The sequence below is a fragment of the Myotis daubentonii genome, chromosome 4, assembly GCF_963259705.1.
Source record: "Myotis daubentonii chromosome 4, mMyoDau2.1, whole genome shotgun sequence".
In the NCBI taxonomy this organism is placed as follows: Eukaryota; Metazoa; Chordata; class Mammalia; order Chiroptera; family Vespertilionidae; genus Myotis; species Myotis daubentonii.
Genome location: NC_081843.1, coordinates 84252076 through 84263724, shown reverse-complemented (window position 1 = coordinate 84263724; position 11649 = coordinate 84252076). Strand labels below are relative to the sequence as shown.

The following is an 11649-nucleotide window of genomic DNA, read 5'->3' as shown; positions in this document are numbered from 1 at the left end:
CAGTTTAGCTGGGGAAGACTAGGGTAACCTTTTAAATTATCATTCAAACCAGGACATGTTTGAGAGTGAAAGGCGGCACTATTAATAATTGTATCATGAAAAATAATAATAATAATTGTATCATGTCCACAGGCATAATTCAGAACTGCCCCAGGCAACCTGGAATGAATGGATCCGAGGGAAGAGAGACAAAATTGTTCTAATGAAGAGATAAAACATTTCTAAAAGAGATAGCATTACTGGATAGCAAAAGATAAGTGCCCAAACAAACAAAGGGGATATCTGTAATACTTTCAACAATAAAGATAAATTAGAAAAAAAAAGATAAGTGCCAAAGGATAGAAGATGCTTTCAACACTATAGCCATTCCAAGACAGATCATTTCTCCTGGGGAAGACATCTGCAATCAGCATGATGCTCAGCACTCCTTCTCCAACTAAATGAAGTCACACAATCCATGTGTGCTTGGCCTGCTTTGTACATTTTCTCCAAGAAATTCCATTCCCAGTTTAGACCCCACCTCCATCCCTCACACACAGCCACATAACTCTCACCATTTTGTTAGCTTAGCTCTGGGTTTTTAGGGAAAGCAGATTAACTTAAATTTTAGCCAATTAGTCCTTATAAAAAGCATCAAACGCATTTCCAATTCAGCTATAAATCACTGTGAATGTCTAGTGTTTTTTATTCTTTAGACCATGTTTTAGCTTCATTTTGCAAAGATATCTGAAAGATAATTTATAAACGTTCTTTACAAACTCAAACATTCTTACTAATAACAGCATGAAGTATAAAAAGTAACCAAGAAACCTTTTTTTATGTGTATGTGTATATTTTGCCTCTTTAAACAAAGGACTGGACAATTAACAAATACTCTGAAACTTTGTCACCCTCAGTAAAGGGAATCTAGATTCATTGCTCCCCTACTTGTAGTTGATTCAAAGCCGCTTGGCAAGGAAGTATTTCTAATCCTCATGTTGCTAGTAGAAGCAAGTTGCTATGAGGCCCAGTATGTGACTTCGGGCTTGCCAAAAAAAACACCGCTTTGTTCAGGCATTTTCTACTAATGAGAATAGTTCATAAAAACACCCACACCCCTACCCAGGAGAGGGGAGACCATGTTGATTACTAGCAAGAATTTCTTTTCTCCTACGTCCCAAGCAGCCTATTCTGGTTAGGGTTAGACCAATGAAAGTTGGGTTGAAAGGGTCCTACAAGACAAAAATAAACAGGAGAGGGAGGAAAGCAGTAACTAGAGATAGAAAGCAGGCACAGAAGTTTAAAGAAAACGAAACAGATCCATTCAGACAGGTGGGAGTAAAGGGAAAAACAAAGTCAGCAAGACATATAAGAGATACCAGGCACACAGACAACCTCTTATACCACGCTGGCAAGCCATTAGATCTGAAAGGAGCAGTGTACATAGAGCAATTTTAGCAGAACAAGGTTCAGGCATGAGACAAGAAAAAGCTGCAGTGTGACTTTGAAAGCAGAAAAATTAGAGCTTACTTAAGTGGTTTTACGGATCTGTTCCATTTCAGGCCCTATTTAAATTCTTCTAAGACACTCTCAGCCTCCTGCTCACCTTTTTACCAGGAAGCTCTCCAGCTACTGTGCTGATGGAAGCAGAAGCTTTCTTTGCCCTGGTATACAGTACATGTAGTATTCTGTAGGAGGAAAGACAGTACTGGAAACTCCCTGATGCAAATTTATGGGTCCATATGGGGTGTAACATTCTATCAGCCTGTGAATTTTATAAACCACCCTAAGGCCCGAAATTAATCCTTCAATTATGGGCCATTGCCTGCTGTGCTTTGCAAGCATTATGTGAAATAGCTTATAACTAATTTTTCAAAGTCAGCAGATTATTATTTACCCATATGTTAACAATCAGTTTGAAGAGGCAGAAACTGTGTCAGCTACTCCATGAAAAACATACACCTACTCAAAAGTCTTCATTAGCAACATCTACATTGGCTTTTCCTTTTAAAATTATATTAACAATTTTATATTACATATTCATTGTCTATATATAAATACTTTTATAACATGTTATATAGCTATAGAAATTTATATTACAGTATAATAAATATAAAATTACATAAAATAATTCCTATCATCCTATCTAATAAAAGAGAAACATGGTAATTAGCATATGACCACTACCCTTCCCATTGGCTAATCAGGGCGATATGCAAATTAACTGCCAGCCAAGATGGCGGCCGGCAGCCAGACAGCTTAAAGCGAACATGAGGCTTGCTTGCTTCAGTGACGGAGGACTCCAACGTTCCCCGCCTGACGCTGCCGGCCTCTAAGCTGCAACTCTAAGCAACTATGTTACAAATATAGAAGCTAAACAAAACCCCAGAAACCTGCTTTAGTCTGCCAGGCTTCAGCCATCAGGATCGCAACATTGTTTCAAATACAGAAGGTAAACAAAGGCCAGAAACCTGCTTTCAGCAGCGGAGGCCTAAGAGCTGGAGCCAAGCCTCAGAGCTAAAGCTGGCCCAGAATAAAAAGAAAAGAAAAAGAAAAAAAGGAGCGGTTGGGAGCTTCAGTCACCCGCCAGCCTGAAAACAGCACTCAGCCCCTCACCCAGACTGGCCAGGCACCCCAGTGGGGACCCCAACCCTGAAGGGTGTGTGACCAGCTGCAAACAACCATCATCCCCTCATCCAGGCTGGCCAGGCACCCCAGTGGGGACCCCCACCCTGATCCAGGACACCCTTCAGGGCAAACCAGCTGGCCCCCACCCATGCACCAGGCCTCTATCCTATATAGTAAAAGGGTAATATGCCTCCCAGCACCGGGATCAGCAGAGCCGCGAGGCCTCCTGGCACCGGGATCAGCAAGACAGGGGACAGCACCCAAACCCCCTGATCGCCCTGCGGCTCTGTGTGTGACAGGGGGCGGGACCACAATCTCCCTATCCACCCTGCTCTGTTCATGACAGGGGAAGGCGCCCCTACCCCCTGATCAGCCCTGCTCTGTGCCTGATAGAGGGGAGCTCCCTAACCCCCTGATCGGCCCTGCTCTGTGTGTGACAGGGTGCGGCGCCCCAACGCCCCCCACGGGCCCTGCTCTGTGTGTGACGGGGTAGAGCCATAACCTCCCCATCGGCCCTGCCCTGAGTGTGACAGGCTGCGGCACCCCAACCCCCTGATCCGCCCTGCTCTGTGTGTGACAGGGGGCGGTGCCCCAACTCCCCTATCGGCCCTACTCTGAGTGACAGGGGGGAGCTCCTCAACCTCCTGATGAGCCCTGCTCTGTGTGTGACAGGGGGGAGCTCCCCAATCCCCTGATCGACCCCGCTCTGTGCGTGACAGGGGGTGGCGTCGTAACCCCCCAATCGGTCCTACCCTGAGCGTGACTGAGGGTCACATCACAACCTTCCAATCTGCCCTGCTCTGTGCATGACAGGGGGCGGCGCCCCAACTCCCCAATCAGCCCTGCTCTGAGCCTGACCAGGGGCTGCACCTAGGGATTGGGCCTGCCCTCTGCCACCCGGGAGCAGGCCTAAGCCAGCAGGTCGTTATCTCCCGAGGGGTCCCAGACTGCGAGAGGGCACAGGCCGGGCTGAGGGACCCTTCCCTCTGCTCCCCCCCCCCTGCGCCCCAGTGCACAAATTTTTGTGCACTGGGCCTCTAGTAAATATTATAATTGATATAAAATAATTTTAAATTATATATAAAATATGCATATAATAAATGTTATTTAGTATAAATTTATATGAATATAACTTTATAGTATGTACAATTTTGTGTTATATACATGTTTTTAATGCAAAGCCAATATAGATGCTGCTAATCTGTGTGAATGTGCTTTTTAGTAACCTACCATTACAATAGTTCATTGAAAAATAATTATTTTAAAGAAATTTTTTTAAGCCCCACCTGAGGATGTTTTTCATTGCTTTTAGAGAAAGAGAGAGAGAGAGAGAGAGAGAGAGAGAGAGAGAGAGAGAGAGAGAGAGAGGAAGAGAGAGAGAGACATTCATATGAGACAGAAACATTGATCAGTTGCCTCCAGTACACGCCCTGCCCAGAAATCAAATCTGCCACCTTTTGGTGTACAGGATGTTGCTCCAACCAACTGAGCTACACCTGCTATGGCTCACTTTTTTTATAACTTATTTGCATTCATCTTACAAACACAATTATGGAGGCTACTATGCAATAGGCACATATACAGCATAGTGCCTATTGCATAGTAGTTCAATTTGAGACAACTAGTTTCTTTCTTTTTTTTTTTTTTCTTTCTTTACAGTGGACATGAGTTTATTAGAGGGGGGCAGGGGCAGGGTGGGTGCAAGTTGCAGGTTGGGAGGAGGGGCAGGGGGCTTGGGCAGCACTGACAGCCTGCAGTCAACAAGACAGGAGGGCAGCGGGCCACAGGGCAGGCAGGCCAGCTGCTCTTCACCCTGCGAGCGTCCGTCCATCCGTCCATCCGTCTGGGCCTAGGGCACTGGCAGCGGCTCCGAGAGGATGTGAAGGGTGTAGGTGCCTGGCTCCAGAAGTAGCTGGGAGGGCAGGACCATGAGGAAGCCCCCAGCCCAGGGGTCTTCAGCCCCTGAGAGACAGGCCTGGGAAGGAGAGCCGTACCACTTGGGGTTTGGGGCAGGACTCTCGGGTAAGACAGGCAAGGGGTAGGGCTGGTGGGAGTAGTGACTATGGAGAGGGGGCGAGCCACAGAGGGAGCAGCGGGGTGGTGAGAAGCCGGGCCCCCGGGGAGGGTGATCCCGGCCTTTGAGTAGCTCCTGTGAGCCCCGCCGTGGTGGTTGCCCCGTTCCCGAGTCCAGGCCCAGTGGATGGCTCCATGGCCATGACCTTCTCACAGTGCCGGCGGCTCACTAAAGCCCGGAAGCCCATCCTCACCCACAACTTGTCCCTCTGGCGCAGGAAGTCTGCCACCTGATTGTGCCAGCCCTCGCCCAGGGCCCACGGGAAAATCATACATTTGGCTTCTTCCAGGTCCTCCTCCATATCGTTTGCAAGGTACAGTGCCAAGAACAGGTTGCTGCAGGTGTACTCGCTGAGCTTCAGGTTGGCGCGCCGGACGTAGACCAGCACCAAGGCCAGGAGGTATTTATCTGAAACCTGGAAACAAGGGTCTCTGGCGAGGAATTCCTGAGGCAGCTGTGTCCAGCAGGTGGAGGAAGGCCCGGGGCTCCAGGTGCTGGCCGCAGCCAGAGGCCCACTGCCGCCATCGTGACAGCTCCAGCCCCACAGCTTCACCCGGATGGCAACCTCCTGGGCAGGGGCTCGGGCTTTGCTCATCTCACAGAGGGTGGGGGCGGGTGGGGCGGGGCGGGGGCGGGTGGCCTGAGCTCAGGGGTTACCTACAGCGTCTAGTTTCTTTACAGTATGATAAATGCCTTGGTAGATATGTGCTCAGATGCCAAGAGAGGGGTGTCTGGGAATACTTTTCCAAAGGTGGTCTAAGCAGAAGCTGAGTTTTGAAGGATAAGAAAGAGCTAGTTGCCCTGACTGGTTTGGCTCAGTGGATAGAGCGGCGGCTGCAGACTCAAGGGTCCCAGGTTCAATTCCGGTCAAGGGCATGTGCCTTGGTTGCCGGCGCATCCCCAGTGGTGGGTGTGCAGGAGGCGGCTGATGGATGTTTCTCTCTCATCAATGTTTCTAGCTCTCTATCCCTTTCCCTTCCTCTCTGTAAAAAAATCAATAAAATATTTTTTTAAAAAAGAAAGAGCTAGTTGATGAGAAGATGAGAGGAAGCAGAAAGGGTATTTGTGCAGAGGCTAGAGGGAACTGTGTATTGCTAAGCCACTAGAGCAGTGATGGCGAACCTATGACACGCCAACTCATTTTTTTTTATTTTTCTTTGTTAAATGGCATTTAAATATATAAAATAAATATCAAAAATATCTTTGTTTTGCTATGGTTGCAAATATCAAAAAATTTCTATATGTGACATGACACCAAAGTTAGGGTTTTTCAAAATGCTGACACGCCGAGCTCAAAAGGTTCGCGGTCACTGCACTAGAGCATGGCTCTGCCTGATGCGTTTATACACAGGGCTCAGAGTAGACATTGAAGAATGACTGCCAATGAGACTAGAGGCAAGGTCCATATCATTAAAGACCTTGCACGCTAAGCTGGCAGTCATAGGAAGATTTTTATTTTTATTTTTGCAAGCCAGCCAGGAGAGTCATGAGATTTCAAGCACTGACAGTGCATGAGAGTAGGGGAAGAAAAGGATGAGTTTAAGGAGAAGACAATATTGGAGACTTTACAGCACCCATGAAAGAAGGGGTAAAAGACAGTGGAAAGAAAGAGGTGAAATGACTCAAGCTTTTTAGGAGGGAGAATCTAAGGTTTTAGGACTGCTTGGATATGACAAACTAGTGAGAAGAAGAAATCTAGAACATCTGTCAGAATTCAGGCTAAGATTATAGGGTGAATAGTCATGTTATTCATACAGGGCTATTGGAAGATGAACAAGTTGTCATTGTTGATTATTTTCATTTTGGAAGGAAGGATGTGAAGATAAAAACATTCCACTAGGAATGTTTTGAGAAACTATGACTCTAGACCTCAACAGCAAGGTCTAAACTGGAAATTCAAAAACTGGACATAACTAGCATTTGAGTGATTATGAAGCCAATGTAATAAGGTCTTCGAGGAAAAGTGAGTATAGGACAGAATCTTGGAGTGTACCACCATAAAGCAGGAAACAAGCACAGATGATAAAGTAGCAGCCAGAAACGCAGAAAGAAAAACATAGTCCAGTTTTTCTTTGAAATGAAATAGAGAAAAGGGCTCAAGGAGAGAGGGGCTTAGAGTGGCATATGCTACACTGAAATCAAGAAGGATAAAAAAAGCAGAAAAAGTGAGTATTGTTTTAGCAATGTATTTCAGTGTGTTGAAAAAAGTTAAGTTTCTATTAATGTGGCACTTTAGTACTGAAAATCACCACTGGACTTTAATTCAATATATATATTCAACTCTCAAAAATAGGATTGCTTTAAACAATTCCTTTTACATGGCGTCACAGGTTGGGTTCTCTAGCAGCAGATGCTGAGAAATGCCAAGCTAGAATCTGGGGTGTAAGATGTTTAAGAGAGGTCAACACTGAAAGGAAGGAGAGGGAGGAAGAATGTGTTCTATAGCAAGACTTGCCCCTGAGAATGTCTCATACCAGCTGATATGCCTGGGCCTTTGTACCTCCACCTCACTCAGTCACTCATGTGGACTACCCCCAGCAGGGCATTGAGTCAGGAGGTAGTTTCTATAGCTGAGTCAGATTCTGAAGGAGCAAGCAAGCTGAAGTGCTCTCTCATAGCTTGGCAACAAGCCCTTCCTTGAAAGGGGTCTGGGCAGCACACATTCATTCGAACCACATGTGGCTTGCAGTGTCTTTGGCCAAACATGTGAAGCAGAGCCTCATACAGCTATGATTACAGGTAGTTAAAGGATCCAACTATTGGATCTTTACCCCATATCACTATTATAAAGCTATTTCTCTGTCAATACAAACATGAAACAATTTTTGAAGGTAAAAAGATTAAATTATGGAACTACACTGTGGTTAGGTAAGAGTAAAAACCTGCACTATACAAAAATATCATAATCATATTTGCTTTTAGAATTAAGTCCTAGACATATTTTACATCTGAACAAGTAGAAAATAAATGAAATATAAGACAATAACGCAGTTAAGCTGTTCCAATAATATCTAAAACAAAGTATAGGTTACATAGGTTGACAGGAACAAGAATTAATAAAAGCTTTTTCAAAAAGTGCTCTGTAATTGGACAGCCCTGAGGAAATAGAATGAGGCGATCATATTTGGTTATATAGTGCATTTATAACATTTGACATCTCCTCTTTTGCAAAATAAATTTCCTCTGTGCCAGCTGTAATTAGGTGCTGAGATAAAGCTGCCTTAATATTCTGCATATTTGATCAGGGCTGCCAGCAGCTGTCAGTTCACTGGCTCTGTTCTCATGTACAATGAAAACATCGAAGACATCTGTGGCTTGCCCTAAAATTAATGCCAGAATTAGCCTTCTCTCCTTTATTGTGTAACCATCTTGGCTGTTTGCATAACTAACAAGGAACCTCCAGATATGGTTGCTGTATCTGTGAAGGAAAACTGAAAAGTAGCCAAATTGTCCTAGTGCCCAGCATAACGCTTCAGTGCATGGGGTTTGAAGTCACACAGACCTGGGATTCAGACTTCAGCTTTTACTATTTACTTGTGACTTAGGGCAAGTAATTTACACTCTCTCAGCCACAATGTCTTTTTTGGTAAAATGGGAATGATAATAAGGCCTACTTCATAGGATTGCTATAAAGAACAATAAAGAAAACCTATGTAAAGCACTTAGTGTATGCTCAGGGCTTAGTAAGCACTCATTAAGTGTTAGGAATCTTAATTCTTTTATCTAGTGCCCTTCCTAAGAAATAATAACTGCAGTGGCTACAGTGGTTCTCAACCTGTGGGTCATAAACAATGAAAATACATCCTGCATATCAGGTATTTACATTATGATTCATAACAGTAGCAAAATTACAGTTATGAAGTAGCAACGAAAATAATTTTATGGTTAGGGGTCACCATAACATGAGAAACTGTATGAAAGGGTTGCGGCATTAGGAAGGTTGAGAACCACTGCTTTAAAACATTCATTTTCTAGCTTCTGGTCAGGGTGGTAGAGTAGGTAAACGTGTGTGCATGCGCACGTGTGTGTGTGTGTGTGTGTGTGTGTGTGTGTATGGTGTTCCAAAAAATGTATACACACTTTAACAGCTGATAGCTCAATTGATGTTTCTTTCTTTTCAGATTTAACCCATTGGAATTAATAATGTATAATAAGTGTATACATTACTGGAATACCCTGTATATTTATGCATACACACATATATTAGGATTCTAGTCTTAACTTCTAATTTTTTTCTCACTAGGATTTAATAAATCCTCTGGCAGATATTGAGTAGGGATTAGTGTTTGGTCTAGTTCTCTTTTCTTTACTGGATAGTTTCTGCTGATTATTTCTTCTCTGCAGAAATAATTACTTACTTGAATTATAGTGGCTAATGCCATTGTAGAGAAAATCAATCAATTCCTGCTTTGGGTTGTTTTATTTTTTTCATCTGAATTTTGAACAAATTCAGACAAAGTCCTTGTCAACTGATTTCTAAGGACATTTCTGCAAATGTCTGCCACAGTGAGCTGCTGTGGTGGGTGGTTTCTGCCCATTCACTCAGCTTTACAGCTCTTGGTGCTCTGAGGGCTCCCTGCTACTAATGCTCTGTGCTATGATAGGGTGAGTTCTAAAGCCTGTTAGAGGTAAGAAGAGATGTACAACTTCTAGACTCAGTCCAAGCTGGAAAAGATTCTTCTGTTTGTATGTAGGCATTTCATGACACACTCTGAGGGGCACCATTGAACACATAGCATTTAACCACCTGGAATCCACAACATATCAGGCTAGCTTCCAAACATGGCATCAGAATCACCTAGAGAACTTTTTAACAAAATGCAGGCACCCTCTCACTCTAACCAACACTGTAAACCAATCATTTTCTTGACAATAATAATTTTTATATTTACCACTTAAACTTTTAATGTTATTGTAATTTAACAGTTTTAATTTTTCCAGATTTCACTTCAACTATTCCTTCATACCTATTTTATAAAAGAAATGCAAGAGATATTTTCATTCTCCTTGACCATTTGCATGTGCTATTAGTGAGAATGTAAGCTGATGTATACATTTTGTAGAACAAATGACAATAGATGTCAGCTTTAAGGTGTTTTAGGCCATTTAGGCTTAGTGATTCTCAAAATCCATCCTACAAAAATACTTACAGAAGAACATTACAGGTGTGTATTATTTAGGATAGACTAACCAATAAAGAATAACCTTAAAATCTCAGTGGTTCAATACAATAAATGTGCATTTTGTGCTAATATCACAGTCCTATGCAAGGGGGCTCTGCTCACAAAGTGATCCGAGATCTATCTGGCACTCCACCATTCTCCAGGTGCTTGGAGTCCCCTCCCTTAAACTGAAAGTTGAAGGAAGAGAGATTGCATTGAGGATGGTGCAGGAGACTTTTATAGACTAGGCCTCGTAGCAAACGTCACTTGAACTCACATTCTTTTGCCAGCACTTAATCATTACACCCTATCTACTTGGAAGAGAACCAGGGAAATACAGACTAGCTGTGTGCCCTGGAGAAAAAAAAACAAGGTATGGTGCACACTGCCATAAGGAAGTGGAGGGAGATGTTCACTGCAGTTTTACTTATGAAAGCAAAGACTGGAGAAAACCTAGGTATTCATAAACATAGGTTTGGTACCTTAGCTGTTTTGACTCAGTGGATAGAGCATCGGCCCGTGGACTGTCGGGTCCTGGGTTTGATTTCAGTCAAGGGCATATACTTCAGTTGCAGGCTCGATCCTCAGAATGAGAAGGCAACCAGTCGATGTGTGTTTCACACATCAATGTTTCTTTCTCTCTGTCTCTCCCCCTCCCTTCCATTCTCTCTAATAATCAATGGAAAAATATCCTCGGGTGATAATTAGCAACAAACATAGGTGTGGTCAGTCCATATTATAAAATATTAAGGCTGTGATTAAAAAGAAAGGGGTAACTATGTGTGTACTAATATATAATGTCCAAAACATAATCATGGGTGGAAAAAAGACAGTTGTATGATGGTAAGCCTGGTGTGGTTCAATTTTTATTACTTATAATATAACTGGGATGTAAATAGTCTAGCCTTGGGATAGGCCAGTGATGGTGAACCTTTTGAGCTCGGCGTGGCAGCATTTTGAAAAACCCTAACTTAACTCTGGTGCCGTGTCACATATAGAAATTTTTTGATATTTGCACCCATAGTAAAACAAAGACTTATATTTTTGATATTTATTTTATATATTTAAATGCCATTTAACAAAGAAAAATCAACCAAAAAAATGAGTTCACGTGTCACCTCTGACACGCGTGTCATAGGTTCGGCATCACTGGGTTAGGGTCTACTTAAAAAAAAAAATTAGCCCTGTTCACATAATGAAATGCTATGCAGTAAAAAGAATAAACAGCTCTATATATATACTAGTATAAAAATATCCCCACCAAGGGTCATTAAGAGAGAAATTCAAGACACTGATCAGTGGATAAAAAATGCTAACTTTTATGTAAAATGAAAAATATGTGTATTCACATATATTTGTATGCACAAAGAAGATAAAAACCCAGATAATGTTTTAGGGGAGGAAAACTCAGTGGGTGGGAAACAGGGAAATAAAACCTGGGTTAGGACAGGCACATATTTTATAATGATTAACCTTTTGTACCTTTTAAAATTTGAATTGACTAGGCAAAGTATATTTTTTTAAACTCCAGTCCTGTAAAAGGAGAGGTCAGGCAATTAGAAGAAGAAGGGGTAAATCAAAACCTTTGTTGTAGGCATGTTGACTTTGAGATTAGACAACCAAAGGGTGATGTCATGGAGCCGTTGGTCATACAAGTATGGATCTCAGGAGAGAAGTCTGAGCTAGAAATATAAATGTGGGAGTTTTCAGCATACAGATGATGTTTAAACTCAAGAGAATGGATGATATCACCTAGGGAGAGTGTAAATAAAGGAAAGAAAAGGGGAAAGACCAAGCTCAAGTTAT

The 11649-nt window shown here is 42.8% G+C and overlaps 1 pseudogene; it reads right to left on the bottom strand.

Annotated features, from left to right (window-relative positions):
* Positions 1-4261: 4261 nt before the first annotated feature.
* On the bottom strand, positions 4262-5276 carry LOC132232443 (speedy protein C-like; annotated as a pseudogene).
* Positions 5277-11649: the final 6373 nt, after the last annotated feature.